Here is an 11,688-nt window from a genome sequence, read left to right on the forward strand (position 1 = left end):
GATGAGAAAAATAAATAAAAATCGGAAATTTTGTTCAAATGATAAATTTAACTCTTAATATTAATAATTTTCTACACTGAAAATAACACTCCCTTTTTGTAAACAAACAAGAGAATTAACAAATATTGTTTTTCTTTTTGTTTAGCAAAAGCAAATATATATGTATTTATTGAAGATAATATTAGTATTAATACAAATATTAAAGGGAAGACATGACCCTTCTCTTGAAAACCAGATATAAAATAAAAACTATAAAATAATTATTGTTTACTGATCTAATAAGAAATTCTAATAAAAAAATAGAAGATGAACTTGAAGAAAATAAATAGATCTTCAAAAGTGATTGATTAGATGAACTCTCCGAATCTTCTGTACATGGCATAATTATCTATGAATTAGTTGGTTATGACAAGCATAGAGGATTTAAACCATTAAATTCAATAGAGGAACAAGCCACACAACCAAGTTCCAAAAGACGAGATCATCATATAAATGAAAAATTCTCCACAAATTGAAACCAATCCAAATAAACCAAACAAATGCCAACAACAAAACAAAACTCTATATAAAATAGAGAGATCATAAACTCCACACAAAATGGAGATAAAACACAAGCAATAGCAGAAACATAAATAACATGAATCTGTGCCAGAATAGTCATATATCTGTAATTTATTTAAAAAAAATATAAAAAGTTATAACAAAACTAAAGAGTCCTAAAATTTGAGGACTAGTTATCACAAGAGACAAGAATAAGCCCATCCTCACATCTACACGCTTGATTTTGTGTTTTAATAGAGAGAAGGAAAAAAATTTTAATGGCGAAAGGGAGAGAGAGGCTGCGGTTAAAAAAAATTATTAAAAGCAAATATATATTTAAGTTTAAATTATTGCTACACGATGATAAACCAAATACATAATAACTCCGAAAACTTGTTGATGATGTAGCATTTGATTTTCTCCAAATTTAATACTATAAAATATTAGCAGAATATTAGTGCGCTCACACACATGAATTTAATATAAATTTTAATTGGAGTGGAGTGGTTAATAATTTACCTATAAAATATATTTTATAATTATATTTTTTCACGTTTTGAAATTGATGGGAAAAATAATTTATACTGATATTGAAAAAATCATTATCATCAAGTAATGACCCTAAAAGAGGCTGTTATGTCTATATTAGAGCAAAGTTGCAATGGGTCAATTTTGAATTTGATTCAACTATGTTGAGTGCGCGGATTCAAATTAATGGTCGATAAATTTAGATGTTCTAATTTGAACGGCAAAAGAGAGAGAGAGAGACTGCGTTTAAAAAAAATATTAAAAGCAAATATATATTTAAGTTTAAATTATTGCTACACGATGATAAACAAAACACGTAATAACTCCGAAAACTTGTTGAGGATGTAGCATTTGATTTTCTCCAAATTTAATACTATAAAATATTAGCGGAATATTAGTGCGTTCACACATATGAATTTAATATAAATTTTAATTGGAGTGGAGTGGTTAATAATTTACCTATAAAATATATTTTATAATTATATTTTTTTCACGTTTTGAAATTGATGGGAAAAATAATTTATATTGATATTGACAAAATCATTATCGTCAAGTAATAACCCTAAAAGAGGCTGTTATGTCTATATTAGAGCAAAGTTGCAATGGGTCAATTTTGAATTTGATTCAACTATGTTGAGTGCGCGGATTCAAATTAATGGTCGATAAATTTAAATGTTTTAATAGTTATTAACTGTTTTGATAGCTGTCAGCTGTTTTATTAGTAGTTAATTGCTAAATATTAGTTCTCAGAGGTTAATGATTATATAGGGGATTAGAAATAAAAGCGCTCGGTACAAATAACTACTTGATTAGTTGTTTAATATAAAATGATAAAAAATGATAGGAAAGCAAGGAATAAGGTAAAGACGAGTAATATGTATAAGTGTCATAAAGAAATTATAAAACGTTAAACGTTAATGAAGATAACGTTTTATACTCTAAACTCCAGTGCAGATATTGTATTATTGAATGTCATAATTAATTAAGATAATATTTTAATCCTATCAAAAATTAATACTACTTTAAATGCTGTCGCAGAATATGGCCTAATTATCAAACTTAAAATCAAATAATAATTATAAAAGCAATTAAAATTGATTGGTTAGTATCAATTACCAAATATGAAAAGAAAAACAATAATGACATGTTTTATAATTATAATAATCTAAACTTTTACCAAAAAAAAAAAAAAAGGGAAAATTACGTTACGTTACTCGTGGTTTACGAAATAAATTATTTGTCCTTATCTTTTTCAAAATATATATCAATTTATCTCTGTATTTTACTTCCGTTATATTGTTAGGTATTTTTGTCCATTTTTTCATCTTTTCTATTAAGTTAATAAGAAATATTATTGTACTTAACAGAAAAAAATATTTAAATACTTTAAGAAATGACAACTTTATGATTCGAAAAATAAAACTATAATATCCCGTGTTTTTAAAAAATATATATATTTTGTTATTTTATATTATAGAAAAAATATAAAAATTAAATGAAAAATTTTATAATTTAACAGAAATAAATCATAAAAATATTTTACTCTGTTAAAAAAAAAAGATAAAGATAAATTAACTGTATTTGGTAATTACAAAAATCCTATTGTACTTTTCAAAAAAAGAAAGTACAACGATCAAAATCATAGTCCAGTATGGCCTACTTCAAGAAAGGACAACTTTTTGTAGTAATGTTCATTAAATACTCTCTCATCTGCTTTTTTCGTCCCTTCAACAAACCATTTAATTTGTATAAATTTATAATAAATTATTAAATAAATTAATATATTATCCTTATTTGTAATAAAGTGAGAGATTTTTAAAAATTATAGCAATTAGTGTTTATCATTTATAAAGATTAAAATTGAGAAAAAACTTATTATATCTAAAAAAATCTATAAATATAACACTAGAACTTTCACAAATGTGAGATTATTTATAGACCAAGTAATAGTTTGCTCAAATTATGGAGCAAATATAATAATGTATTATAATTACATGAATTAATAATTCAAATATAAAATATTTATTGAGGCCTTTAGGCATTGCATTAAAGTAAATAAATAAAATTTACATTTAATTTTTATGGAGGGATACGTGGTAAATTTTGGACAAAATTTTCATCGAGATAAGCTTAAATTTATAATTTAAAAAGATATCCATACTGAAAAATTTAAATTTTAAAAATATATAATCTAGTAAATATATATTTTTTTTTCGTTTATCTAGATACATATCAATTTACTTAGCTACTTCTTTTTTATCTCCATCCTCCACCAAAGAAGCTTTAAGAAATATTATAAATCAGGCTTAACGCATAATTTTACTTCTAAACTATCACCGTTTCTCTTAGTAGCCTCCTGAACTTTGCGGGATTCTATCGTAGCGACCCTATGCTAAGGGTAGTCACGGTTCCTGAATCGAACAAAAAAATTAATGGTTTCAGTTATGGTTTGGAACCGAATAGTTCTAATTCTGGTTTTAGTTCCTCAACGGTTCCAAAATCGACGATTGTCTGGCCGATTTTCCTACGGTTCTGGCCGATTTTAGATGGAACTAGAACCTCGGTTCACGGTTCCAAAGCTAGTGGAACCAGAATCGAATCGGTTCGGACCGATTCAAATTTCAATTCGACCCGATTCAGGTTCCAGTTCCAATTCTCATCGATTCCGACCTGTTCGGGGTTCTGGTTTCAAAAACCAGATTTGGACCACCTCTACCCTATACTAACGAATTCTTAGTAACCATGCCCCTCGCGTAGAATAAGAAGAGCGTAGCGTTTGGGACAGTAAGGACTAATTTTCTCAGTCAATGAATGTCCAACGTGGCGAGATCAACAGTTGTTATTGTCAAATAGCTTAAGGAGTTTCTTTACCAATTTTCTCTCTTCAAAATCAAACCCAGGAACGACGTCAATCCCTCTCTCTCTCTCAACTGATTTTGTTTCTCCAACTAAAATCGATTCGAAAATGGCAACAAATGTGAAGGGATTCAGAAGCTTGAGCAACTGTTGGCTTATGATTATGATAAGTCAGAGTTCTGTGTTTCAGGTTCAAGTTTTATTAGAAATATAAGCAAAAAACATCAATATTAGAAATAGAAAATTACGGAGGAAGTAGAGACTGAAAGAGAGAGATGAAAAAGAAGAATAAAATAGAAAGTTATTGGTTGAAGAAACCAAAACAAACGGAGAGTCTCAGATTTTGTCAAACTGTAGATTCTCATCTCTTTTGGACTCTACATATTGTGATTTTCTTCTCTCATATATATTTTTTTATTTTCTATTTTCTTCTTTTAATCAATTTCTTGAGCTAAAGATTGTGAAGTATGGTTTGGATTGTGATGTTTATATAAATAAGGATTTTTCATTTTTAAGGTTCTTGCAACAAAAAATTTCTAATGCAAGGAAGATGTTTGATGAAATGTGTGAAAGAACCAATAGTGAAAGGAGGAAATCTTTTTTTCTCCTAACTTGCTGCAATGAGTTATCTGGTCACTCTAAATTTCCGATTGCTTCTAACCGTTGCCTCACCAGTTCTATGTTGCTCTTTATGCACAATGAAAGAAAGTAGATTGATGAACGATCTCTGGAAAGAAAGCAGATTAACAAAAACAACATCTTTTTTTTTTTTTTTTTCAGTCATCATTTTGTAAATTTTATTTTTATTTTTTTATTCGGTCATTAGTTTTCATCTTACGTGGATTAGATGTGTTATTGATCGATCCACGTCATGGCGCGTGTGTTTTTCCTCTTTTTTACATTTTGGGGAGGGGCATAAAGGATTTGTTATTACAGAATCTTGATGTAACTCCAGTAAAGTTCAGGCTATAGGAGAAACGATGATACTTTACCACCAAAATTATGCATTACACCTTATAAATCGATATATTTAAGATAGAACAATATTTTTGTTTTTGAAATTGTTCAAGTATTATTATTACAAATACCAAATACAGTTTTTAAATAAATTTGAGAGCCAACAAGTAAAATTTATTGTATTGAAATTTAGAAATAAAGATATTGTTATAAAATAATATATATATATATATATATATATATATATGCCTCTTAAATAATAAATATTTGAAATGGTTTAGTGGTAGAATGTCTTAATTGTATGGAAGAAGTCGTAAAAGAGAATTTTTTTTCACCATATAATGGTATTTTGAAATTCAAGTCCATCGTCTTATTCTCTATAGTAAAAAAAATCATTTTTCCTTTCCCACTATACTTATTTATGTTAAAAGTAATTTTATTGATAATATAAATAATTAATTTCACGGGAATAAAAAAATAATATGTTAAAAGCATAAATACATTAATCATGTTATTAAAAAAAAACTTTTGCTTTTTAGCATAAATAATACAACAAACAATTCGTGCAATTGTTGCAAACCATAGGAACTAAATAATTTTTTTTTCTACCAAAAAAAATCCACATTATAGACTGGTACAGTATTCGACCATGAAGCCCCTGTTTACTGCTGAGTCATGAAGAAATCGTTCAAAGAACTGAGTCAATTTAAATTACAAGTAACTCGATGATGTTGCAGCAACTCAACAAAACGATCTACGTATCTGTCATGGAGATCTTTATCTGCTAATAACTCCCTCATCTCCTTTGCAGCATCTCTGTATTCTTTTCCTTCCTTATCAACCATAACCAACCTCAATGACTCAGCCACCGAGTCCCTTGTAAAAGACCCATCTTGCTCATCTCTGGTTATTTCTACACCAACCTTCTTTTCTTCAAAAACTCTAGCAATTAACCCTTGGTCCAGAGCAATGGGCAGCATAATCAAAGCTCGTCCAAAATAGAGTGCTTCTATAATTGAACTATAACCACAGTGAGTCAAAATCCCACCAACCGATTCATGACTCAGAATTCTGAGTTGAGGTACCCAAGTTTTCCACACTAGCCCACGTCCCTGGACTCGCTCCTCAAATTCATTCGGCAGTCCGAGTGAGTTATCTTTTATCCTTAAAGTCCAAAAGAAGGGAAGTCCTGATAACTCTAAACCAAATGCCAACTCAGTTAATTCCTGTTGACTCACTTCCACCTCGCTCCCGAATGCTATGTAAACAACAGATCCTTTGTTTTGACTGTTTAACCATTGACTGATTATACGCCACGTCTCGTCTTCTTCACCATTGACATCGGGATCTGAAGGTGGTAACAGACCTGTTGGAAGCGTAGGCTTGCCGTGAAGCTGTTCGACAAGCCTTAAAAAGTCACCCTCCAACTCGAAGCAGCTCCGTATAGCTATAACATCACAACCTGCCATTACTGAACCCAAACGAAACATATCGGAGCAACCCGAATCATTCACCTGAACATGACTCAACGCTTTCTTTGCCTCATGTAACCGAAACGCGACTTTTGAGGGAAACGGAACCCACTTAGGTGGAACGGTGAAGTCCTCTGGCTGAGTCCGTAGATCATCACCGTTAATCATGGCCGATGATGATCCAAAAAAGGTTAGAGACCAACCACCATAAATACTGAAAAAGGCACTTGAGATTCCGAGATCGGCCGTAATACGAGGTAACCAGAAAGGTGCGAAGTCGTAAATAATCCAATCAGGAGTAGAAGTTTCTAGAAACTGAAGCAGAGGGCATTGCAGGTTATCGTAGGCTTTCTTGAGGTATGGAACCTTGTGCGTGGGAATGTCAGTGGTGGCCTCTGAATTAGGAGGGAGATGGTCTTCAGAAGGTAAAGTGAGGGTTACTAAATGGACAAGGTTTGCTAAATTTGGAGGGATTTTGGGCAAACGCTGGATGTTTTTAGGGGTAGAAATAAAGGAGATTTTGTGACCTCTTTTGGCTAAAAGCTTGGCGAGCTCGAGGAATGGGATTATATGACCAAACGCTAGCCATGGAAACAGAACAATATGGAGCTTTTTAGGTTCATTCATGGTGAACAGAGGACAAATGTAGAAGCCTACAAGCTGCTTGTAGAAAATCCTTATATCGAAAAATGAAAATCATGATAAGCAAAACTTTGGTCTAGTCGCGGTTGATATTGTATCAAAAAATATCCTTTAGCAGATTGAAAATACTAAAATGGCCTTGTTTTAATTGAAGGTAGGGACAAATCTTTGCAAAATGAAACTTTGCCAGTTGGAGGATAATTTAGAGACCAACCTGTGGAAAAGTAAAAGAATCAATTTAAAGCACTAAATTACTAAAAACTATTATTTTGCACAAACCTACCAATCTGGGAGTCTGGGAAAATTTGATTTTATTGCTAAACAATTCATTTTTTTCCTCTTTTTTCTTTTAAAAAAAAAGAAAAACAATCAATTATTTTATCTTTACTTTATTAATTAAAACAATTTATATTAATCCAATTCCTTGCGGCATATGTTTCTCATTATTATTGACTCTTGCACACTAAATACAAGCACATATTGCCCCTCCCAATTCACCGGAATAATTCGAAAACCGGGGACTCAGTACACCCAACTCGGTGAGTTTGTAGAAGCTCAACGAATTGGTCAATATAACGGTCATGTAGTTCTTTATGTGCAAATAACTTCGACATCTCTTTTGCATTCTCTCTATACAATTTTCCTTCCTCCTCAACCATAACCAATTTTACTAAGTCAGGGGGGAGATTGTCAACCTGAGGTAAGGGAAGGCTTATGAAATTTATATTGGATGATAAATTTGGAGGGATTTTTGGCAAACGTTGAATGTTTCTAGGAGTAGATAGAAAAGAGATTTTGTGACCCTTCTGGGCTATGCGTTTGGCGAGTTCGAGGAATGGGATCATATGGCCGAATGCTAGCCATGGAAAGAAAGCTACATGAAGCCTTTTAGGTTCAGTCATGGCGGATTATTGGTGTTACCCTGTATCTCATAGCTTCGTATCGTGTCATATGTAGAAGTAGAACTAACGAGGAACCCAGCGAGCCAAGGTCCTGTGATATGATTTGTAATATTTAATTTTATATTTAAGTTTTTCATCTCAATCAAATGATGTGATGTGTCACGATCGATATGATACGACAACCTCGGCGGCGGTGCGGTGCTCCTGCATTTTGGATCGTGGGCACTTGAATTATTAAATGTTAGTATTTTGTTTTTTTCTTTTAAAAAGGAGGGAATTACACATTATACAACACTGGGCCAAATGACCTCGACGTGATCAGCATCCAAAAAGCCCAGTCTGGAGGAGGATTATTTTATTACCTCATGTCTCCATAATATAATAATTTTGTTTCTACAAATACGATTTGGTTGTGAAAAATTTAACAGTAATTAATAAAATTTTTCAATTTTACCCTTAAAAGATATGATAATTAATTTCAATTATTTTTAAAAATAATTTAATTAAATTAATGAATTATTTTTATAATTTAAAAAAAATTATTTTTAATAATTTATATTTATGGATTGGAATAGTATTTAATAATTAAAATAATACTTTAATTTTCTATTCTTCACTTTGTATGCAAAATAGTCTGGTTTTACATCACCGTTCGATTTGAATTAGCAAAATCAATGTATCCGTCCATGAATATGGACTTATAAGCACCCATATCATTTTGAAATTGAGAGGATGTGAGATAGATAATAACTTTGAAGTTAAGAGCACAATAGGTTCTAAATTTATAATGTGATAAAACAATTTAGGGTAAATTTATAAATTTAGATTTTAAATAATTCATAATAATTAGTTTTTAATAGCAAAAAATTCAATAATTCTATAACTTTTTAAGAAAAAACAACAAGATATATTATTAAAATTGATATATTATTCTAAAAAAGTAAAATGTATAATAAACTTTATTATTAATAACATTATTGGAACCGATCCTTGTAAAATTATTTGTAACTTATCTTCTTTGTTCTTATTCTTTTGTTTTTTTTCTGGTTAGAATCTATGGATTGCTATATATAAATCTATGTTTACTTATTTTTTCTACCTGTGCAGTTCTTAATTGGAGAATTCAACTCTAATTTTGATGGTTGAATGTTGATTGTATATGTGAACTTTAGAAATTGAGACTGCATATTTCCTTCATTTTAACGGTTTTCATATTTCTGGCCTAAAAATATTGAAAATTTAGGGCTTTTCTTATGTAAATTGGTATATCTTGTGTTAGTTTTTGCTTACAAAATAAATAAAAATGCTTTTTTATTTAAGGCTAATTTTTGTGGATTTTTATATTTCCACCTTAAGGATTGAGAAATTTTTACAAAATGCAATCTTCTGAATGTGTTATGTCCAATAGAAAGATATTTGATTATGAATATAAATGAATGATTAAAAAAAAAAAAAAGTTTTATTTTTTTATACAGTGTGTGTCATGTTGGAATTTTCCTTTTTTAATATTTACTATCCAGGAAAAAATATTTTCATTTTGAACTTATTGTATATTATTTCATCAAACAATAAATAAATCTTATAATATGTTACTTAACAAATAATAGTAAATAATAGTGTGTTTCATTATATCTTTATTTTTGAAGTGTAGTTTATATTAAATTAGTCAATTTTAAATTAATATGCATAAACACATTAATAGAATTATTCCAAGCTATTAATATGCGTACCTATAGTTAATAAAATAAAATAATAACAAATATTCTAAACTTTTTCACAAACAATAACAAATTTATAATGTGAAAAATTGAAGAAGAAAATCAATTAATAAAATAAAATAAAAGAAATAAAAAATAGTGAATCATTAGAATTCCAAGAGACGAAATACACTTACATTATTCAAATTTATTAACTGAAAATTCCAACTATTTTGAGAAAATCACAGTCATTTGATCCTCTGAGGTAATGTTTGCTTTCTCTCAACATTTGTTCTCTCAATCAGCTCTAAAGGGCCTATTTATAATGAGATTTTAGGTCAATTAGATTAATATTAAGATTCCTAATTGATTTAATATTCCTATATATTTAGTTGATATTTAATATTTCTTAATGATTTTCTTTAAAAGAAATAATAATAACTTCTTCTTTTTTTTCCGTTTCTTGTATAATTTAACAATTAGGATCAATACAAGTGAATTAAAAGATTTTTATTTTTTATTTTTTCGTTTTCTAGTGTACTAATACGTGTAGGTATTAGTCTATTTAAACATCTAAAAATTATTTTATATTATTATATCTTATTTTAATTTTTTAGTCAATGAAATTAAAAATTTCCTAATTAGAATAAGACTAAACGATATTTTTAATATAATGTATAAATCAATAAATTAAAAGTTTTCTAATTAAAATGAAACTAAATCAATTAATAAAATACAATAAAATTAAAATTTCTTAATTAGAATAGGACTAAATTATCCTTAATTACATTTTTAATCAACTAATAAAATTAAAAGTTCACAGGACATTTTAAGAATCCAATGTCCCCATTCGTACTTTTATATATATTATAGATAGATAACCACTGTACATGAAAAATAAACTGAAAAGCTCATTCATAAATTCATCGCTAACCTATATTTTTCCTTTTTTTTTATTTTTTTTATACAAGAACCTGATGATGTTCGTAGAATTCCTTTCAGTGGGATCTGCCCCTGTCCAGTAGCACCTTCTGACCAATTTTGGTGCAGGAACAGCAATTTGCAGCTTTGGCCTGCAAGCGATGCTAATTTTGTATCACAATACAGTCACAAGTATTGGAAGTATTAATACAAGAAGAAAAATTCAGCTACCCTTGAAAATATGGTAGTATGTTGGTATAAGTGAATTCCGAAAATATGTGTAATTCATTTGAAATTTCATGTTTTCAGAACTTTTATGAATTAAAAAGAAGCACATTTCATTCTCATCAATTCAACTTCATGGAGTTCAATTTTAACTGAACCAAATATTACTATTTCTACATGAATTTTATATTTCAAATCATTTACACTAAACAGGGGGTTAAGGCTATTTTACCTTTTCTGGATCCAATTTGCAGATTCCTGAAACCAATGTTCAAGGATTTAAGACTTCCATTGTTGGCTTCAAATGTAAAACCTAAACAGGAACACAGCCACAAAACAGATGCAGGAAAGGTTCAGAACTTACGAAACCTACTCCGGATGAAAGTATTAAGTTTTAGATAATTAAAAATGAAGCAGTATGCAGATAAGTGATACTAATGCCTGTGGCATACACATAGGCAGCAGAGAGTAAAGGAAAAGTAGAAGGGATATCACAGTGCTGCAAAGTAATTGCCAAAAGAATCAAAGATGACATAGAAATATAGAATCCAAAACAAGAAGGCATTACAAGAAAAGACAATATGCAATTTAAAATGTGATGTATTTGCTCATTCTATTTAGTTTACATATATCTTTACCCCTTTGTTTTGACAACAGAGTTGCTTAACATGGCAATGTAGAATAACCTACCAATACAAAATAACAAAGGAAAATATTATCCAATTGAGCTGGAAGGAGAGCAGAACGTGGAAAAAAGATAAAAGGATGAACATATTAGAAAGGTTGATGTGCATGGCACAACAGGCTCATACCATCCAAATAAAATCCTTTACCTTAATAATCAGCCTTTCGGTTGGTAAATCTTTGGTTCCATTAATATTTTATCATCAAAGCAGGGAATAATGCTGAAAAACCCATTACTCAAGGTAGAATTAAAACAGCATCCTG

The 11,688-nt window shown here is 29.5% G+C and overlaps 1 protein-coding gene and 1 pseudogene across 7 annotated transcripts in view; both read right to left on the reverse strand.

Annotated features, from left to right (window-relative positions):
- Window positions 1-5,366: 5,366 nt before the first annotated feature.
- LOC149497854 (putative UDP-rhamnose:rhamnosyltransferase 1 pseudogene) lies at window positions 5,367-7,076 on the reverse strand (annotated as a pseudogene).
- A 3,252-nt stretch (window positions 7,077-10,328) lies between these two features.
- Window positions 10,329-11,688, reverse strand: part of LOC105641706 (Pentatricopeptide repeat (PPR) superfamily protein) — a 6,333-nt gene continuing 4,973 nt past the window's right edge. For 4 of the 7 annotated variants that reach the window (XM_089719101.1, XM_089719103.1, XM_089719105.1 and 1 more), the window contains 3 exons: window positions 11,574-11,685; window positions 10,973-11,053; window positions 10,329-10,667 (listed from right to left, as the gene is read on the reverse strand). The gene's annotated coding sequence lies outside the window, so the exon portion shown is untranslated. Of the gene's footprint in view, window positions 10,668-10,972; window positions 11,427-11,573; window positions 11,686-11,688 lie in introns of all 7 variants that reach the window. The other 3 variants (XM_089719102.1, XM_089719107.1, XM_089719106.1) reach the window with 2 other exon arrangements.

Source organism: Jatropha curcas, chromosome 3, assembly GCF_041381405.1.
Source record: "Jatropha curcas cultivar XTBG-Jc1 chromosome 3, XTBG_Jcur_1.0, whole genome shotgun sequence".
NCBI classification, from domain to species: Eukaryota; Viridiplantae; Streptophyta; class Magnoliopsida; order Malpighiales; family Euphorbiaceae; genus Jatropha; species Jatropha curcas.